Here is a 21,403-nt window from a genome sequence, read left to right as displayed (position 1 = left end):
AGACTTCAATCAATAGAGGTTATATTTATCAGAGGCTTGTTTTAACATTGTCTTAATTTCCATTTACATTCATTTTTAAGAGAATGTTGCAGTCTTACAAACTTGTTAAGAAATACTTAGGGAGTTCCTTATTTGTAAACATAAATTATAATTTTTCTAAACTGGATTATGAAGAAATACTCAAATATCATACAAAGAAGTCTAGGAAGAGGCAATCAATAACTGAAGATCAAGTTGTGAAGGCCTCTTTGTGGTTAATGTATTTTGTAGTTAACCTAGTCCAAACAGTCCGTGTCTATTCTGAGATCTTTGAGGGTTCAGGTACTAAGTCTGCCAAATCTCACCAAATGTGAAGTATCTGGAGAGTAAAAATAAAAGTGAATTCTCTTCAGTTGTCTGTAGTGGAATTTCCCTCTAAGTGAATGAAATGTAATACAGCAAGTTGAATCACTGAACAATTTTATTGCATTGTAATTCATAAAAGAATTCCGTTTGGAAAACACTGCTTGCCATTTCAACAACTTAAAACCATGGTCTATTCAATCACTGCATAACAAAGTAGTGTGGAGAATGACTTTGCTGAAACAGTGCCAAACCCTCTTCAGCAAAGTGGCGTTGGCATGAGGCAGCAAAAGGAAAAGGCAGGACCAGGAATGTAAAGAAGAGGTAGCTAGACTTCATTTATTAGCTGGCATTTAGTACATGAGAGCAATAAGGAAATAATTAAAAATAATATGTGGAGCTATCTTCCAGAATGTCACAATCTAATCGAAAGAAACCAATTCATATGAAATATTGTGAGATTTGCAAAATAACATTAACACAGGAAAAATGGTGCAAAAGTCCATGCAAAAGAAACTTTTCACAACATTGTTTTTGTTATGATGGGATTGATTTTACTCAGTTTTTCATCAACTCTATTTTTCATGAGTAATATCTGTCCAACATTACATCTGGAGATGCAGTCGTGAACAAAACAGACTAAAAAACCTGCCCTAAGAGGTTTACATTCTAGAAAGGGGAGAGAGAACACGTACAAATTAAGCACATAGTGTATTTGAAGCTGATAAAAGCAGCAAGATGGACACTGGGGGAGGTTATAATTTTAAGAAGGGTTCAATTCAGTTCCGTCGCTCAGTTGTGTCTAACTCTTTGTGACCCCATGAATCACAGCACGCCAGGCCTCCCTGTCCATCACCAACTCCCAGAGTTTACCCAAACTCGTGTCCATCGAGTTGGTGATGCCATCCAGCCATCTCATCCTCTGTCGACCCCTTCTCCTCCTGCCCCCGATCCCTCCCAGCATCAGGGTCTTTTCCAATGAGTCAACTCTTCTCATGAGGTGGCCAAAGTATTGGAGTTTCAGCTTCAGCATCAGTCCTTCCAATGAACACCCAGGACTGATCTCCTTTAGTGTGGACTGGTTGGATCTCCTTGCAGTCCAAGGGACTCTCAAGAGTCTTCTCCAACACCAGATAGGGTTTACAATATATCTTTTATTGAGCCAAAGTTAGAACAGGACCAAACTCTTCTCTCTAGTGAAGAAATTAGTGAGAAGAAGTCAATGAAGGGATGAGATTGGTGTAGGCACTTTGTTTATCCCTTTCCTGGTCCTAGTTGTATCCTTTTGGGTAGATGTTTAGAAGTACATTTGGGGAATTCCCTGGTTAGGAATGGTTAAGAATCCACTGACCAATGCAGGGGACATGGGTTTGATGCAGCTAAACCCATGCACCATCACTACTGCAGCCCACATGTCCTCACGTCCATGCTGTACAGCACTGCAACTAGAGGTAGCCCCCACTTGTTGCAACTAGAGAAAGCCCATGCACAGCAACAAAGACCCAGTGCAGCCCCCCAAAAAAAGTCTGCAAAAAAAAAAAGAAGTAAATTTGGTGTTTTGATAGTGCTGATATGCTCTCTTGAAGATATTCTCACTGATAGTAGAGCACCTTGCCCTGAGATCTTGGTGCACACTGTATGCAAGTATAAAGAACACCCCTACTGAATAGTGTTCAGGAAAATGAGATTTTTCACTTGTAGAAAAAATGTTTTGTCTATCCTCTTAAAATCTTGTGAAATTATCATAGTTAAGAAAAATCTGCCTCTTCCATGTCTCTTTATCAAACCAAGCCTACCGAAGTGTTGATTAGTTTAGTCGTTCATTCATTGAGTGACTAATTTATACAAAAAATATTTTCTTTTCCAAATATATCTGAGTATTTCTTTTTCACAGTTTAAAAAATCAGTGAGTGAGTGAGTGAAAGTTGCTCAGTTGCTCCGACTCTTTGCAATCCCATAGACTATATCGTCCATGGAATTCTCCAGGCCAGAATACTAGAGTGGGTAGCCTTTCCCTTCACCAGGAGATCTTCCCAACCCAGGGATCAAACCCAGGTCTCCCACATTGTAGGCAGATTCTTTACCAGCTGAGCCACCAGAGAAGCCCAAGAATACTGGAGTGGGTAGCCTATCCCTTCTTCAGCAGATCTTCCCAATCCAGGAATTGAACCGGGGTCTCCTGCATTGCAGTCGGATGCTTTACCAACTGAAGTATTAATTATTCTTGTCTCTTCCTTTCCACTGACCCCTTTTCACTTTCTTTGAGGCAAGCACAATCTCTAAATCACCTACAAAAACCAGTACTACTTTCTTGTTCTGCTCTAGTATGCCTGTAAACCACCTAACCCCACCCCTGCCCCCACACACACCCTGCCCCAGCCCACATTTCCTTCCCTTTTTGTCCACTCATCCCAACCCCATTCTTGCAAACTGAAAAGATTTTCTCAAAGATCACCAGTAATTTCCATTTTACCTGCACTAATCATCTTTTCTAAGTTCTTATCTAACTTATCCACCTGATCTCTTTGGAAAAGTCTCCCACCTTGTGTTATATCCCTTAGGTGAGATCAGTGAAATCATATCATAATGTCTGACACAAGAAAGTACTCAACAAATCTTGATTGAATTTGAACTGCAAATGACTTTACCATCTCTGGGTTCTTGTTCCAGCTCAGTGCCTTAAATATTGTAGATACTTGGTATACTCTGGTTTGTATGAATGAATGCATGAACCTATCACTTCTTCTCTGTCTCCTTTCATGGTCTTCCTCTTTCTGACCCCAAACATATTGCTTAAGAACATATATATTAGTCATTGTGCTGAAGGCTTTGTATTCATTATGTCATTTATTTCTCACAACCACTTGATATGGTAGTTACTTTTCTTTTACAGATGAGGAAAATGATACTTAGAACTCTTCAGTGAATTAGCAGGCTCATATATTTAGCTAATACATGGTGGTGAAAGTAAAAGTTGCTCAGTTGTGTCTGACTCTTTGTGATCCCATGGACTATACAGTCCATGGAATTTTCTCGGTCAGAATACTGGAGTGGGTAGCTTTTTCCTTCTCCGGGGGATCTTCCCAACCCAGGGATCGAACCCAGGTCTCCTGCATTGCAGGCAGATTCTTTACCAGCTGAGCTACAAGGGAAGCCCAATACATGGTGGAGCCACCAATTAAACTAACTGAGCTTTTCTGGGACTTAGATATTAGTTCTCTGCCCATTCTTCACACTCTTCTCTCCCATGTAGAGTTCATTCTTGATTTCAATTGGCAGTTCTATGCTAGTGACATCAAAATCAACACTTTAAGAGTAGACATTATGAAGAGAGATAAATTAAGAGTTTAGGATTAACACACACATTACTGTACATAAAATAGATGAACAGTAAGGACCTACTGTATAGCACAGGGAATTATAGTCAGTGTCTTTAATAATCTGTAATATACCATTTATGATAAAAACCCTCCAGAAAGCAGGAATGGAAGGAACATACCTCAACATAATAAAAGCTATATATGACAAACCCTCAGCAGACATTATCCTCAATGGTGAAAAATTGAAAGCATTTCCCCTAAAGTCAGGAACAAGACAAGGGTGCCCAATCTCACCAATACTATTCAACATAGTTTTGGAAGTTTTGGCCACAGCAATCAGAGCAGAAAAAGAAATGAAAGGAATCCAGATTGGAAAAGAAGTAGTAAAACTCTCACTGTTTGCAGATGACATGATCCTCTACATAGAAAACCCTAAAGACTCCACCAGAAAATTACTAGAGCTAATCAATGAATATAGTAAAGTTGCAGGATATAAAATTAACACACAGAAACCCCTTGCATTCCTATACACAAGCAATGAGAAAACACAGAAGTTAAGGAAACAATTCCATTCACCATTGCAACAAAAAGAATAAAATACTTAGGAATATATCTACCTAAAAAAACAAAAGACCTATATATAGAAAACTATAAAACACTGGTGAAAGAAATCAAAGAGGACACAAATAGATGGAGAAATGAACCGTGTTCGTGGATCGGTAGAATCAATGTAGTGAAAATGAGTATACTACCCAAAGCAATCTATAGATTCAGTGCAATCCCTATCAAGCTACCAACGGTATTTTTTGGAGAACTATAACAAATAATTTCACAATTTGTATGGAAATACAAAAAACCTCAAATAGCCATGAGAAAGAAGAATGGAACTGGAGGAATCAACCTGCCTGACTTCAGTCTCTACTACAAAGCCACAGTCATCAAGAGAGTATGGTACTTGCACAAAGACAGAAATATACATCAATGGAACAAAATAGAAAGCCCAGAGATAAATCCACGCACCTATGGACACCTTATGTTTGCCAAAGGAGGCAAGAATATACATTGGAGAAAAGACAACCTCTTTAACAAATGGTGCTGGGAAAACTGGTCAACCACTTTTGAAAGAATGAAACTAGAACACTTTCTAACACCATGCACAAAAATAAACTCAAAATGGATTAAAGATCTAAATGTAAGACCATAAACTATTAAACTTCTAGAGGAAAACATAGGCAAAACACTCTCTGACATAAACCACAGCAGGATCCTCTATGACTCACCTCCCAGAATATTGGAAATAAAAGAAAGCAAAAATAAACAAATGGGACCTAATTAAAATTAAAAGCTTCTGCACAACAAAGGAAACTATAAGCAAGGTGAAAAGACAGCCTTCAGAATGGGAGAAAATAATAGCAAACAAAGCAACAGACAAAGAATTAATCTTAAAAATATACAAGCAACTCCTGCAGGTCAATTCCAGAAAAATAAAAGACCCAATCAAAAGGTGAGCCAAAGAACTAAAGAGACATTTCTGCAAAGAAGACATACAGATGACTAACAAACACATGAAAAGATGCTCAACATCACTCACTATCAGAGAAATGCAAATCAAAACCATAATGAGGTACCATTTCACGCCAGTCAGAATGGCTGCTATCCAAAAGTCTACAAGCAATAAATGCTGGAGATGGTATGGAGAAAAGGAAACCCTCTTACACTGTTGGTGGGAATGCAAACTAGTACAGCCACTATGGAGAACAGTGTGGAGATTCCTTAAAAAACTGGAAATAGAACTGCCATATGACCCAGCAATCCCACTGCTGGGCATACACACCGAGGAAACCAGAATTGAAACAGACACGTATATCCCTATGTTCATCGCAGCGCTGTTTATAATAGCCAGGACATGGAATCAACCTAGATGCCCATCAGCAGATGAATGGATGAGAAAGCTGTGGTACATATACACAATGGAACATTACTCAGACATTAAAAAGAATACATTTGAATCAGTTCTAATGAGGTGGATGAAACTGGAGCCTATTATACAGAGTGAAGTAAGCCAGAAAGAAAAATACCAATGCAGTATACTAATGCGTATATATGGAATTTAGAAAGATAGTAACGATAACCCTGTATGTGAGACAGCAAAAGAGACAGATGTATCGAACGGTCTTTTGGACTCTGTGGAAGAGGGCGAGGGCGGGATGATGTGGGAGAATGGCATTGAAACATGTAAATTATCATATGTGAAATGAATCACCAGTCCAGGTTCAATGCATGATACAGGGTGCTCAGGGCTGGTGCACTGGGATGACCCAGAGGGATGGGATGGGGAGGGAGGTGGGAGGGGGGTTCAGGATGGAGAACACATGTATACCCATGGCAGATTCAAGTCAATGTATGGCAAAACCAATACAATATTGTAAAATTAATTAATTAATTAAAAAAAATAACCTGTAATATAATGGAAAAGAATCTGAAAAGTTATATATGTGTATCTGTGTGTTTAAAACAATCACTTTGCTGTATACCTGAAACATTGTAAATTAACTGTACTTCAGTTGAAAAGAAATTGACATTGTATCCTGTTCCTCCAGCTGCTTGCTCTGAGTTATCTTGCTTTCATGTGTTGAACTCAACCGGTTTAAAGCAGACCTCATCAGAATTACCTCAGAATGTACTGCTTTTTAGTGATTTAGTTGTGACACTTTAATCATCCTAATCACTCCGACTTGAAACCATCTTTAATTTCTTTTCCACTTCCTTGTCTTACCTTATATCAGCTGATATAGTATTTTTCCCAAGGGATATACGCATCCATGCCTAATCCTTACACAAGTCTAACACAGGTAGAAAAGTCTATCTGATACGCATTTTTGTTACTTCCCTATAATTACTTACTTATTGTCCTCCATCATTTTAGAAACATGCTGTGAAAAAATTGAGAGCTGTTGGAAATTTTATACTTATTTGAAACTGTCTATCTAGAATTGTACACACTGGATAAATAACAAATACTGCTAACTTACTAATTCTTCCTGCAGATGTGGAAGATTTTGTTCTTATTAGATACTTATTGACTAGGTCCTCATTTTACTTATTCACTAGGTGCTTATTTCACTAGGTACTCACACACATACAGGTTACTTATTCAGAAGCCTCTAGCAGACATCCTCTCAGGTTCTGTTGGGCAAAACTGGAGCACATCCTTACCCCTAGATCAGTCACTGGTGATGACAATTAAAATATTACCACAACTAGCTTATACCTATTATGGCTTATCCTATATCACCATAGGGCAGAAAATTGTTCTGTCAACAGAATAATGAGAAGTGGTTGTTAGGTAACCAACAGGCAGAGTCTGCCTTAGCATTATTTCTTCATTTTGGATTTATCCAGTGCAAAGCACTGGCATCTTAGCAAGCCATCTCTCTGAAAGTAAATATTGTGTTTATTGTCTTTAAGAATGGACTACAACATACAGAATATTTAGTATAAGAGATACTTTGGGGATTTAGAAAGACACCCCATTCCTTTAAGAACATACTGTTTGTAGGAGAGGTTTCCCCAGGGGCTCAACAGTAAAGAATCTGCCCACAATGCAGGAGACCAGGAGATGCAGGTTCTATCCCTAGGTCGGGAAGGTCCCTTGGAGGAGGAAATGGCAACCCACTCCAGTATTCTTGCCAGGGAAATTCCATGGACAGAGGAGCCTGGCAGGCTACAGTCTGTGGGGTCACAAAGAATAGGACATGACTGAGCACGCATGTCATTGGAGAAGGAAATGGCAACCCACTCCTGGGTTCTTGCCTGGAGAATCCCAGGGATGGGGGAGCCTGGTGGGCTGCTATCTGTGGGGTCGCACAGGGTCAGACGCAACTGAAGCGACTTAGCAGCAGCAGCAGCAGCAGAACATGCTTGTATAGGAGTATCAGTTTACATACAAAATAAGGACTGCCATTTATGGACTGTTCAGTCCATGGAATTCTCCAGGCCAGAATGCTGGAGTAGGTAGCCTTTCCCTTCACCAGGGGATCTTCCCAACCCAGAATCAAACCCAGGTCTCCCACATTGCAGGCAGATTCTTTACCAGCTGAGCCACCAGGGAAGCCCAAGAATACTATAGTGGGTAGCCTATCCCTTCTTAAGCAGATCTTCCTGACCCAGGAAGTGAACCAGAGTATCCTGCATTGCAGGCAGATTCTTTACCAACTGAGCTATCAGGGAAGTTCCACTAGCAGTATAGCTGATGAATTTATTAAGTGGGTCTTGATGTGTGACAGTTAACCTTCTGCTTGAAAAATCTCATGTAGTCCTTATAACAACCTATAAGTTATGGGTATTTTTAGTGTCCATATTAACTCATGAGAAATTGAGGCTTAGAGAAGTTGAGTTACTTCACCATACTTTAAGTCAGGCAGAAGCTCACTTTAGATACAGGTAATCTTGTATCTGAGCTAATATCCTTAACTAGCATCTAAACTGCCTTCAGTAATTGGCAGTAGAGATGAGATAGCCAAACCCTGCACCGTCATTTATTCTGAAACCTAGGGCTTGACCTATTTTTTCATCTTACTAACCTTTTTGTTCTTCCTCCTGACCCCTCCAGCAGAATGTAGATATGATCCATTTATTGAGGATGGCACAGGTTACTTTAATTTCCTTCCTTGATCTGTGTGTACAGAAAGTCATGCTATGTTTCATTTTCCCCACTTAAAGATGAGTGAATGGAGACAGAGGATGACAAAAGACATTTATGAACAAAATATCTGAAAGCATACCAAAATTCTAAAAGAGACATTTTTAATTTAAATTTTGTTCATAAGGCATATAATTTGTGGAAGTTGAAGAGGGATGATCTGAGAAGAAAAAAATATATATCATAATAGGATCATCTCCAGCCTTTTTTATTTTTAATGCATTCATTCTTGTCATGCTTTGAACTCTCACTTATCTTGACCACAACTTCAGGTTTTAATACCTGCAAATTTAAATGAAAGAAAAAATATCAATGTATGGCAAAAACCACTACAATATTATAAAGTAATTAGCCTCCAACTAATAAAAATAAATGGAAAAATAAGTAAATAAATAAATGAAAGAAAAAGAAATAACTCCTTGCTCAGTCACCATTCATGAATTCTAGCTTTGGGGAGGAGTCTAGCTTCAGAGTACAAGGTTGCTTGTGGTAAGAAAGGTCTTTAAAATTTCCACACAAACACTTAAGCAAACTTATTTTTGAGTTCCCTCCATGTACCTCTTAGGCATTCAGCTAAGTGTGAGGATTTTTTTAAGTTTCCATTAGCTATTTTGCTTTGATGTTTTCACTTCGTTGCTACTGTAATCAAGCCTTCTTGAGTGACATTTGCAGCTACTTGTGGCATCATACTAACATTTATCAAGCACCAAGGAAACCAGGGCAGTTGTGAATAAGTACTAATGGAGAAGGCACAAAAAATATGAATCTAACTAAAACATGAATACTGAAGGAGAACTGAATTTGCTCATTTCTGTCTGTATGAGGGAGATTTAAAAAAAAAAAAAAAAGAGGAAGGGAGGATCTTAAGAAAGGAGAGAGATGAGCAGAGAATAAGGAAATAATTAGACCACGGACACACATAATTGTTGAGGAACAGAAAGAATAGCAGAATTCAGGAAGAAAAGAGCACTTTACAAAATGCCCTTAAATGTACTGAAGCTTTTTCCGTATGTGTATTTAACATGGCGAGATGATTTAGAAAACTTGCTCTGAGTTCATCTTTATTCAGGAGCTAAAGCTACTGAGTTATTGTTAGCTTTCTTCACTCTACTTAATGTTCACCTCTTTGGTACTCAACCCCTTCCCTCCACACACATGTAGTTGCTCAGAATTCTCTCTCTTGTTGCTTGATATTCAGCTCACATTTACTTTCTCAGACTTTTGGAAGTTACCACTCAGACAGATGCAAATGTGTTATTATGCTTGCCAAAGTACTGAGCAGTAAAGAAACTTCTTTTACACCTTCCATGTTTTGAGTTTTTGGTTTTGCTCTTTCAATCTTTGCTAAATAGTAAATGGGGAGATTGTTATTGTTGAGATAAACACAAGGGCATTTGCATTACTGAACTGGCTGTTTCTAGTCCTGAAGAGATTCTTTACAATTTCCTTATCAGCAAAGGAATTGCCTTGATTTCCTTTTGATGATGTTTCCCAGCTGATATTCTAGAACTAGCACAGAAGCAATTCATACCCTCCTGAAATGGCTCTTGCCCAGTAATCCTGCTCGATTTGTACATATTAGGCTTTAATTACAGAACACGGTTAAGGGGATGGATGGAGAGGAAAGCAAAAAATACCCACTGCCCCCGAAATTGAACTCTATCAAATCAGCCTGACTGCCTCAACAGAGACTTGCAGGAATGCATTTATACTGTAACTGTTCTTTACCCCTAGTTGTCAGCCACAAAGAATAAAATACTTAATTAAAAAAAAAAAAAAACAAGAAACAACCTTTAATAATTTAAACTGAACACAAATAGAACTCTGTTAATAATGGTTCACAAAATTGTGGGAAACCTTAAGTACCATAGACCCATGAAAAGCATCTCAGAACACATTTGTGCCTTTTTTGATTTGTCATTATGAACTATCATGTTTTTCTAAAAAATGGGTGCTGTGTGCTGATCTCAAGATAGCTATAAAGAGTTATATGAGTCCGTTAAGTGTGAAGTGTGTTAAATTAAAAGAAATTATCAATGTATGACAAAACCCACTGGAAAAAAATAATAATAATAATAATAAAAAAAAATTAAAAAAAAAAAAGAAAGAAATTTACCTATGAAAGGAGGAAAAATAGTGCTGAAACAAGTGAATATTCTTCAAAGATTTGGGAAGATCATTGCTACTGAACTTGGGTCCACTTGCCCATCATGCAGCAAAGTCAATCTTCTCACAGCTGGTTTTGGTGAAGATAAGTACAGTGTTTATTGCAGGATGTCAAGCAAGAAGGATGAGCAGCTCACACTCAAAAAGACCCAAACTCCCTGCTGGATTTCTGGGAAGGGTTTTTTAAGGCAGCCTTAGAGGTGAGGGTTGCAGGGTGTCTGAGCAACTCCTGGACATTCTTCTGTTTTGTTGGTGGTGAAATAACAGGGTCATGTTTCAGTAATCTCAGTCATCAACCTTCTGGTTCAAACTAGTCTGAGGCCTATGTGCCTGTGCTCAGCCTGTAGTCACTGTCCTTTACTATAGCAACTCAAAGGTATACAGGAGACTGTTATCTATGTCCCTTCAGGAGGAACTAGAAGTCCTGTGACTCTGTTGTTCTTATCATTAACTGCTTGTGTCTGTTATCTGGAACTGTGGGAAAGTCTCCAAGACTAAAGATTTTTTTTTCTGTGAACAAGAAACAGGGGACCTGGAAGGGCTTTTGTACTGGGAAAGGTCCCAGAGGGTCCTACTCAGTTTCATTTTCATGTTTATATATTTGAGGGATTCCAATTTTTGGTTTAACTTTTTTGATATAGTTATCATTTCAGTTTAATCTTCAGTCTTTAGCTACTTGATGTTTTTAAAAAATCTAAGATATAACTTATGTATTTAAAACTTACATATTGGCTAATGATTTCCTGAGAGATGCCAAGAATTTAAAAGGAGGAAAAATATTTTTGACTAGTAAAATTGCCCAGATATTACTACCAAAATTAATGTTCCCTTTCTAACTGTAATACTTCCATGTATGCTGATTAAAATGAAATTATTTGTCTTATTGGGAGGTAGAGAACAATAGTTTTAAATATAAATGGAGTTTTCCTTTTTGTATTTAGTTATGTTTAAGTAGTTAATTCTGGGTAAAGGCATTGCCTTGAAAAAAAATTTGGTTTATAAATGTGAACTTGAATTTATGAGGGGCAAGGATGAGTTATTAGTAAAAGCTTTATGAAAAGCTCCCATTCCTTTTGCAGCTTTCAGCTGCCTAGCACATTCTTTTCCTTTCTAATTAACATCGAAACACAGTTTTTAATTATAAAAATATATTCACAGAAGAGCCTTGTTTACAATTTCATTTTGTGCCTTGAAATTCAAAGTGTAGTCCATAAACCAGCAGTACTGCCTGGGAGTTTGTTAGAAATACAGAATCCCTGGCCCCAGACCTATTGTCATTCAGAACCTGCATTTTAACAAGATACCAGGTAATAGATGCACAGCAGAGTTTGAGAATTACTGGTCCAGAATTACTGGGCGGTACAGCATTAAGAATAGTTATTTGCTAAACTTCCCTTTATTTTCAGTGACCTCTGTAAGCATCCAACTAATGTAGCATTAATTGGGTCATTTCAAAGCATATGTCTTCCCCAATAAATAATTTATGGTTCAAAAGAATTTGTGAGAGCGCCTTGGAATTTGAGAGACTTTGTAAAGAAGTGTTGAAATATGGCTTGACTCCCTATTTGTGAGAAATGGTGTGTTTGTGTGTGTGTTAATCGCTCAGTCATGTTTGATTCTTTGAAACCCCAAGGACTATAGCCTGACAGGATCCTCTGTCTATGGAATTCTCCAGGCAAGAGTACTGGGCTTCCTTGGTGCCTCAGGCTGTAAACAATCCACCTGCAAAGCGGGAGACCTGGGTTAGAACCCTGCATTAGGAAGATCCTCTGGAGGAGGGCATGGCGACCCACTCCAGTATTCTTGCCTGCAGAATCCCCATGGAGAATCCCCCCAGAGCAGCCTGGCAGGCTATAGTCCATGGGGTCTTAAACAGTCAGGCACAACTGAGTGATTAAGCACACAAGAATCCTGGAGTGGGTAGCCATGCCCTTCTCCAGGGGATCTTCCTGACCCAGGGATCGAACCCTGGTCTCCCGCATTGCAGGCAGATTGATTATCATCTGAGCCACCAGGGAAGTCCAAGAAATACAGTAGTTTGGATTAAAATGAAAAGCACCTTATATATAACCTGGAATTACCAACTGTTCTACTCATATTCCTGAATATTATTATATTTTTGTTACACTTTAAACAGTGTGCTTTATCTGAATAGACAGTAGTTATTTTTTAATTCTTATAGAATTTTGCAGATAACTTTTTACCATGTGATTGATCACAGTAAAAGAACATAATTTGGGTATTTCCTTTATTCTTTCAACAAATACTTGTCAAATGCCTGTTATATAACAGGGAATAACAGAGGAGAAACAATAAAAATATAAATAAGCATACATATAAATAATTTCAAAAAAATAATTTCAGATAAGTTCAAGTGCTGTGATGTAAAGGAAAACATAATGATAGTCAATGAGAAGGGGAAAAAGTACTTTAGATAAGGGTCTTCCGGGAGGGGCTCTCTGAAGTGGTGACATTTGAGCAGAGATCTTCAAATCCAGAAGGAACCAGCCCAGTCAAGCTGTGAGGTATGAAAAGAAGCCAGTGTGGCTGAGGTGTGGTGAAAAGGAGCAGAGAATGATGTGGAATACAGTCAGGCAATTAAGGAAAGGCAGATCACTGGCAATTAAGGAAAGGCAGATCACGTAAAGTTTAACCTTAGGACATTTGACTAATAGTTGTCATAATATGATCTCTCTTTAACCAATAACTGGTATCTGAGGTTTTTAAAACTTACTCTTTAAGCCCTTTACCTTCCATTCTAGTTCTTAGGGCAACTTTTTACCTTGTTCACTTCTGCTGTGACTGTGGCCAGTATACATCATTTAAAAAATTCTTGCTAATCACGAGAAAGAAGAAATCTTTCCAGGAGTAGGTAGCAAACTCAGGACTGGAGACTTAAGGAAACATGTGAAAATTTGTAGTGGAAGACATTGGAAGTAATAGAAACTGGCCTAGGAAATAATGCCTTTCCTACCCAAAGACAGCCTCTTAAATACGTAGTTGTCTATTTTCTGAAACAGTGAGGTGCTAGCCAAATAGTTCAGTGGCTTTATTTCATTAGTCAGTTTTGCTTCCCATATCATAGTTGTTTAAAAATCCATATTCATACATAATAACTCAGTTTTCCCTATCTATATTAAATTTACTATAGGTACTCAATAGCTAGATGCAGTAAGCAAAATGTGGTTTGAAATATTCATTCTTTTTAAACTTTTAGGTGTAAATACTTGGGCATTTCCCAAAGTTTTAGAATGTATATACAGTAATGAAATGTCACATATTTTAACCATGAAGACAGTAAAAATGTCACCCATTCTACAGAAAAATCAACTGAGGTACAGAGGTTAAATGGCTGGCCTAAGATGTTATATAGTCAAAGTAAAAATTAAACTTCTGTTTAATTAAAGATAGATGATTACCAGTCTCCTCATTCTCTTCCTTTTTTTTCTTTTTCAAATGCAAGGAAGTTGTAATTCAGAAAAGGCCCATGTATCTTTTACCTAGTTTCACCAGGTTTTAAGCTTTTGCCATGTTTTGTTTTTATCATTTTCTCTTCCTTGTTCCCTTGAATCATCTAAGAAACAAACATTCTCACATACACACACGTATAAAATCTGGTCATTTGCCAGTATATCATACCAGGGCATTCTAGGAGATCTGAGTCAACAGAACCTGAAGATTATGTATTAGCTGCTGCCTACTCTAATCATATTATATCCATTCCTCCCATTTTTAATACTAGAACAGTGATTCCTAATGCTGGAAGTGCAGTGTATTATTCAGAATGGGTGCAGGTGAGGTCTTTTGAAATTTTAAATTGTTTGAAAAGAGGACATGGTTTTAAAAATATTTATTTATTTGATTGCACCACTTAGGATCCTAAATATTAGTTGAGGCAGGCGAGCTCTTTAGTTGAGGGATGTGAACTGGTAGTTGTGGCATAGAATCTTATCCCTCCTATATTGTGCAAAGTGAAAGTCACTCAGTCGTATCTGACTCTTTGCGACTCCATGGACTGTCCATGGAATTCTCCAGGCCAGAATACTGGAGCGGGTAGCCTTGAGCTTCTCCAGGGGATCTTCCCAATACAGGGATCAAACCCAGGTCTCCTACATTGCAGGCAGATTCTTTACCAAATGAGCCACCAGAGAAGCCCAAGAATACTGGAGTGGGTAGCCTTTCCCTTCTCCAGTGGATCTTCCTCACCCAGGAATCGAACCGAGGTCTCCTGCATTGCAGGCAGATTCTTTACCAACTGAGCTATCAGGGAAGCCAAAGATGGGTACAACATAGGACAGAAACAGTATAGACCTAACAGAAGCAGAACATATTAAGAAGAGGTGGAAAGAATACACAGAAGGGCTATACAAAAAAGATCTTAATGACCCAGATAATCATGATGGTGTAATCACTCATCTAGAGCCAGATATCCTGGAGTCTGAAGTCAAGTGGGCCTTAGGAAGCATCACTACAAACAAAGCTAGTGGAGGAGATGGAATTCCAACAGCTATTTCAAGTCCTAAAAGATGATGCTGGTAAAGTGCTGCACTCAGTATGCTAGCGAATTTGGAAAACTCAGCAGTCGCCACAGAACTGGAAAAGGTCAGTTTTCATTCCAATCCCAAAGAAAGACAGTGCCAAAGAATGTTCAGGCTATCGCACAATTTCACTCATCTCACACGCTAGCAAAGTAATGCTCAAAATTCTCCCAACTCAGGCTTCAATAGTATGTGAACCATGAACTTCCAGATGTTTAAGCTGGATTTAGAAAAGGCAGAGGAACCAGAGATCAAATTGCCAACATCTGTTGGATCATAGAAAAAAGCAGGAGAGTTCCAGAAAAACATCTACTGCTTTATAGACTATGCCAAAGCCTTTGATTGTGTGGATCACAACAAACTGGAAAATTCTTCAAGAGATGGGGATACCAGACCACCTTACCTGCCTCGTGAGAAATCTGTATGCAGGTCAAGAAGCCACAGTTAGAACCAGACATGGAACAACAGACTGATTCCAAATTGGTAAAGGAGTACATCAAAGCTGTATATTGCCGCCCTGTTTATTTAACTTATATGCAGAGTATGTCATGCAAAATCCTGGGCTGGATTAAGCACAAGCTGGAATCAAGATTTCGAGGAGAAATATCAATAACCTCAGATACGCAGATGATATCACCCTTATGGAAGAAAGTGAAGAGGAACTAAAGAGCCTCTTGATGAAAGTGAAAAACCTGGCTTAAAACTCAACATTCAAAAAAACAAAGATCATGGCATACAGTCCCATCACTTCATGGCACATAGATGGGTAAATCATGGAAACAGCGACAGACTTTATTTTCTTGGGCTCCAAAATCACTGCAGATGGTGACTGCAGCTATGAAATTAAAAGACCCTTGCTCCTTGGAAGAAAAGCTATGACCAACCTAGAGAGCATATTAAAAAGCAGAGGCATTACTTTGCTGACAAAGGTCCGACTAGTCAAAGCTATTGGTTTTCCTGTGGTCATGTATGGATGTGAGAGTTGGACTATAAAGAAAGCTGAGCACTGAAGAATGGATGCTTTTGGACTGTGGTGTTGGAGAAGACTCTGGAGAGTCCCTTGGACTGCAAGGAGATCAAACCAGTCAATCCTAAAGGAATTCAATCCTGGATATTCATTGCAAGGACTGATGCTGAGGCTGAAGCTCCAGTACTTTGGCCACCGATGTGAAGAACTGACTCATTGGAAAAGACCCTGATGCTGGGAAAGATTGAAGGCGGGAGAAGGGGATGACAGAGGATGAGATGGTTGGATGGCATCATCAACTTGATGGATATGAGTTTGAGCAAGCTCCAGGAGTTCGTGATGGACAGGGAAGCCTGGTGTGCTGCAATCCATGGGGCTGCAAATAGTCAGACACAACTGAACTGAACTGAACTGAACTGCGAGTCTTAGCAACAGGATCACCAGGGATGTCCTAAAATGGCATGGAATTTTTGTATTTGTCAAAATTGGGCTAAGATTTTCTTAAAAATTGACAAACTGGACTATAAATTGAAGGACTGAACAGATTTATTCACATTATTGGCAATTCTTTTATATTCTAGAAAGCTTTTTCTTTCCACATCGTTGAAATAAATTTAAAGAATAATTTATTGAGAAGCCTTGTTTCAGTCAGGGCTTCCTTGGTGGATCATCAGATGGAAAAGCATCTGTCTGCAATTCCAGAGACCTGGTTGAAACCCTGGGTCAGGAAGATCCCCTGGAGAAGGAAATGGCAATCCACTCCAGTACTCTTGCCTGGAAAATCCCATGGATGGAGGAGCCTGGTAGGCTACAGTCCATGGGGTCGCAAAAAGTCAGAGACGACTGAGTGTCTTCACTTTCTTTCTTCCTTCTTTCTTTCTCTCATCCTGTCTTTCATTCTTCCTGTCTTTCTTTACACCTAAGTAGAGCTAAATTTCTTTAGTGGTTCACTAGTTCTCCTCTTCTCTGGTCCATGAGATTGGAAGCAATATTTATTTAGGAGGAGATTGAATTTACTATAAGTATCATTTGCTTGTGTGGTTTGTCTCACCTACATTTTAAATACATAAAGGATAAAACTTTTCCTCTGGATATTAAATTCAGTTGCTTTTATACTTTTTCTATCACTCAAAATTAATTTAAAAATTTGAAACTATCCAAGGTCAGTTGTTAAAAGGCTGTTTATTTTTTAAAGGCATTTTAGTACTGCTATTTGTTTGCTTATATATTATCTATAATAGATGTGGGTTCATATATTTTTGAAAACAGCAGTTCCTGTGAGAGAGAATTGCTGAAACAGTGTAAGGCAACTTTCAACGGGATTAAACTGCTCTGACATGTATCCTGTCAGCGTATATGGATGCTTGCCCTTCTGCCAGTGGCAAAGCAAAATTAAAAGTGACTAAGAATGCTGAGTTATTCTTGCAATATTAGAAATTAGGCAAGAGTTAAAGTTTTAAATACTTTCTTGTTTATTAAGGCATCTCTGAAAGTCCCAACACAGGATTACCTCCTGTACAGAAGATTTTGGAACACTTAGGCTTCCCTTGTCTTGAATTGGCACGCTACAATTTGCTGAACAGAAATTCTCAATGGTGACTTTTTTTTTTAAAGCACTAAGTGAAAAGAAAGTTTTAGACAGAAAGGCTTGATCTTCTGGTTTGGTAAAGAAAGTCAAAAGATTAAGCGGCTAGTATTCAGGAATATTGTCGGCTAGACGGAATCCTTTATAATTTATCAAGTCATTAATTTCTGAAATCTTTTATATAGTGATTTAACTGAAAACTGTACCATAGTGGTTGAGAGAATGAGCTTGAGATTGAACATTCTAGATTTAAATCCCAGCTCTACATTACACTAGCTCTGTGAAGCTGGGTCTCAGATTTTTATCTGTAAACTGAGATCTATAATGGTAAGTCTTTCATAGTATTGTGTTAAAGTTTAAATGAGGTAATATATAATGCATGGTACATAGTGAACTTTGAATAAATGTCAGTATGGTCATGACAGTGTTGGTTACATTAAGCCAGGGCCTACTACTGAAAGCAGCTTTTACTTCCTTCTTTCCTTAGTGCCTATAATAACTAAAATACATGCTTGTTGATTTTCTCTTTTACATTTGTTCTAAGCTCAGTTCATTTGTCAAAAGCAATAATCAATGAATATTCTAAAAGAAAAAGACTGAAGTCCTGTAAACCAATATAAGTGAAATTTTTGCCTTGTTGATGGAAGGCAGGCCTAAGGAATGGATTCTAGATTACTTAATGTAAAGATGGCCATGTATTATGACTGCCCATGTGGAAAAAATACAGTATAACAGGATTAAATTTTATTTAATATGTAATATAGATTTTATTTCACTTAAAAAAATAATACATGCTAATTTCAACTCACAGGGATGTTTCTCAATGTTTAAATGATGTATTACCAGGTGCCGGTTTCATTAAAAATGGGCTCTTGAAAGAGTAAGTTGGGAATGCTGACAACTCTGAAATTATTGACATTTGGGTACCAGGTAGTTCAATAAAATTACAAATTTTCAAAATAAAGGTCAAGATCATTTTGAAGTAAAGCAACCTGGAGAAATAATAATTTTAAAACACTTGGAGGAGTGATGCTTATCATTTAACAAAAAAAAATTTGCCATAATATTCCTGAAACTCATAAACTACTTAGTGTATTTGGTATCTGAATTAGTATAATTAGTATAATTCAACAACATATTTTGGTCAAATGCCAACCAGTTTGCTAGGCACTGGTGATAGAAATATGATCCCTTGTTCCTAGGACCCTAGTGTAGGGTTCTAATGGAGAAACATTTACCTAAGACAACCTAAATCTGTGTTTATACCATGTATATAAATGTTCACAGTGCCCTTCTGTGGAAACATAAAGGAAAAAACCCACCTCAGCCTGGAGGAGAGTCAGAAAAGTTTCTCTGATGAGGTACTGTATAAGCAGATTCTTGAAGAAATTCTAGATATCTCAGAAGAAAAGAGTTTGCCAAGAGATGCTTCTTGATATCCCAGGGAAGTAGTCTGAAATAGCTGGGGGTCCAGGGTGAGGCCCTGAAGTTACTAAGGACAGAGTTTAAGAGCAGACAAGGAGCAGATCACAGAGGATTTTATTTGCCATCTATTTACAAAGAGCTTGGATTTTATATCCTATACATGATGGGATTAAAGGGTTTTAAACTGGAGAGTGGTGTGGTGAGATTTTACTTTCAGGTTGATAATGCTGGCAGTAGTGTCAGGAATGGATTCCATTCATAAACAGCTTTACAGAGGTTTTTTTTTGTTTGTTTTTTTTTAAATCAAGTGGTATATAGAGAACTGACAGGGTTCATTCACTTTCTGAATTTCAAGTAAATCACTCAAGTATGAAGAAATTGCTTTAAATACTTGAACAGGAAAGTACTTGTAATCACTTATATCTTGTGGAATTTATACATTTGAGGTTCTCATTCAGAGTAGTATTGTTCAAAGATCAAATAAATGCAAAGAGTTTTAGGAAACATATTTTAGGTCAAGATTTTACACTTAATCAAGTATGTGTGCTCTAATTACCATATTTATTTATGTTTTTTAAGTTATTTGGTAGAAACTAATGGAGTAATTGTAAACTTTTTCTTGTAGTTCAAAAAATAATATTTCCCTCCCAGATTCTTTGAATTACCAAGATATATTTTTGAATGGAAAAGGATTATCAAAGGATTAGTTTCTCTAGCTACCTGAAAAAAAATACATTTTGTCTATTAGTTTAGTAAACTGTTTGAAATCTTAGTCCAAAAATTGATTAAGGAGGTGGTCTTAGTCTGCCCAGGCCGCTATAACAAAGGACCACAGACTGGGTGCTTTAAATAATAGAAATTTATTTTCTCACAGTTATAGAGTGTGGGAAGTCCAGGAGCACGGTGCCAGCACTCAGTTTCTGTTGAGGTCTCTCTTCCTGTTCACCTTCTGGAGTTGCGCTCGTACAGCCTTTCCTCCTTACGTGTGTGAGGTATGTGTTGCGGAGACAGATCTTTCTTCTCTTCCTCTTCTCATAAGGTCACCAATCCTAACAGATATTCCCTATCCTTATGATTTCATTTAATCTAAATTACTCCTCAAAGGCTCTATCTTCAAATATAGTCACAGAGAGCATTCAGTTCAGTTCAGTTACTTAATCATGTCTGAGTCTTTATGACCCCATGGACTGCAGGATGCCAGGCTTCCCTGTCCATCACCAACTCCCGGAGCTTGCTCAAATTGATGACCATCGAGTCAGTGATGCCATCCAGTCATCTCATCCTCATCCCTTCTCCTGCCTTCAGTCTTTCCCAGCATCAGGGTCTTTTCTAGTGAATCAGTTCTTCACATCAGGTGGCCTAAGTATTGGAGTTTCAGCTTCAGCATCAGTCCTTCCAATGAATATTCAGGCCTGATTTCCTTTACGGTTAATTGGTTTGATCTCCTTGCTGTCCAAGAGACTCTCAAGAGTCTTCTTCAACACCACAGTTCAAAAGCATCAATTCTTCAATGCTCAGCTTTCTTTATGGTCCAACTCTCACATCTGTACATGACTACTGGAAAAACCATAGCTTTGACTAGACGGACCTTTGTTGGCAAAGTAATGTCTCTGCTTTTTAATATGCTGTCTAGCATATTAAATAACATATTATTAGTAATAACTCTTCTTCCAAGGAGCAAGCATCTTTTAATTTCATGGCTGCAGTCAACATCCACAGTGATTTTGGAGCCCCCCAAAAATAAAGTCTGTCACTGTTTCCACTGTTTCCCCATCTATTTGCCATGAACTGATGGGACTGGATGCCATGATCTTAGTCTTTTGAATGTTGAGTTTTAAGCCAGTTTTTTCACTCTCCTCTTTGACTTCCATCAAGAGGCTCTTTAGTTCCTCTTCACTTTCTGCCATAAGTATGGTGTCATCTGCATATCTGAGGTTATTGATATTTCTCCTGGCAATCTTGATCCCAGCTTGTGCTTCATCCAGCCTGGCATTTCACATGATGTACTCCTCATATAAGTTAAATAAGCAGGGTGACAATATACAGCCTTGACGTATTCTTTTCCCAATTTGGAACCAGTCTCTTGTTCCATATCCAGTTCTAACTGTTGCTTCTTGAGCTACATACAGATTTCTCAGAAGGAAGATAAGGTGGTCTGGTATTCCCATGTCTTGAAGAATTTCCCACAGTTTGTTGTGATCCACACAGTCAAAGGCTTTGACATAGTCAATAAAGCAGAAGTAGATTTTTCCTGGAATTCTCTTGCTTTTTCTATGATCTAACGCATGATGGCAATTTGATCTCTGGTTCCTCTGCCTTTTCTAAATCCAGCTTAAAACAACTGGAAGTTCATGGTTC

At 38.1% G+C, this 21,403-nt stretch overlaps 1 protein-coding gene across 4 annotated transcripts in view; it reads left to right on the top strand.

The window, feature by feature from the left end:
- TAOK3 (TAO kinase 3) overlaps positions 1 to 21,403 on the top strand; it is a 184,201-nt gene that overhangs the window by 56,881 nt on the left and 105,917 nt on the right. Inside the window, exon 2 of one of the 4 annotated variants that reach the window (XM_061141883.1) lies at positions 19,920 to 20,037. The exons of the other annotated variants lie outside the window; for them this stretch is intronic. The gene's annotated coding sequence lies outside the window, so the exon portion shown is untranslated. The remainder of the gene's footprint in view (positions 1 to 19,919; positions 20,038 to 21,403) is intronic. 4 annotated transcript variants of the gene reach the window in all.

Source organism: Dama dama, chromosome 5 (genome assembly GCF_033118175.1).
Source record: "Dama dama isolate Ldn47 chromosome 5, ASM3311817v1, whole genome shotgun sequence".
Taxonomy (NCBI): domain Eukaryota; kingdom Metazoa; phylum Chordata; class Mammalia; order Artiodactyla; family Cervidae; genus Dama; species Dama dama.
The sequence above is the reverse complement of the archived record's forward strand: the minus strand, read 5'-3'. Positions and strand labels throughout refer to the sequence as shown.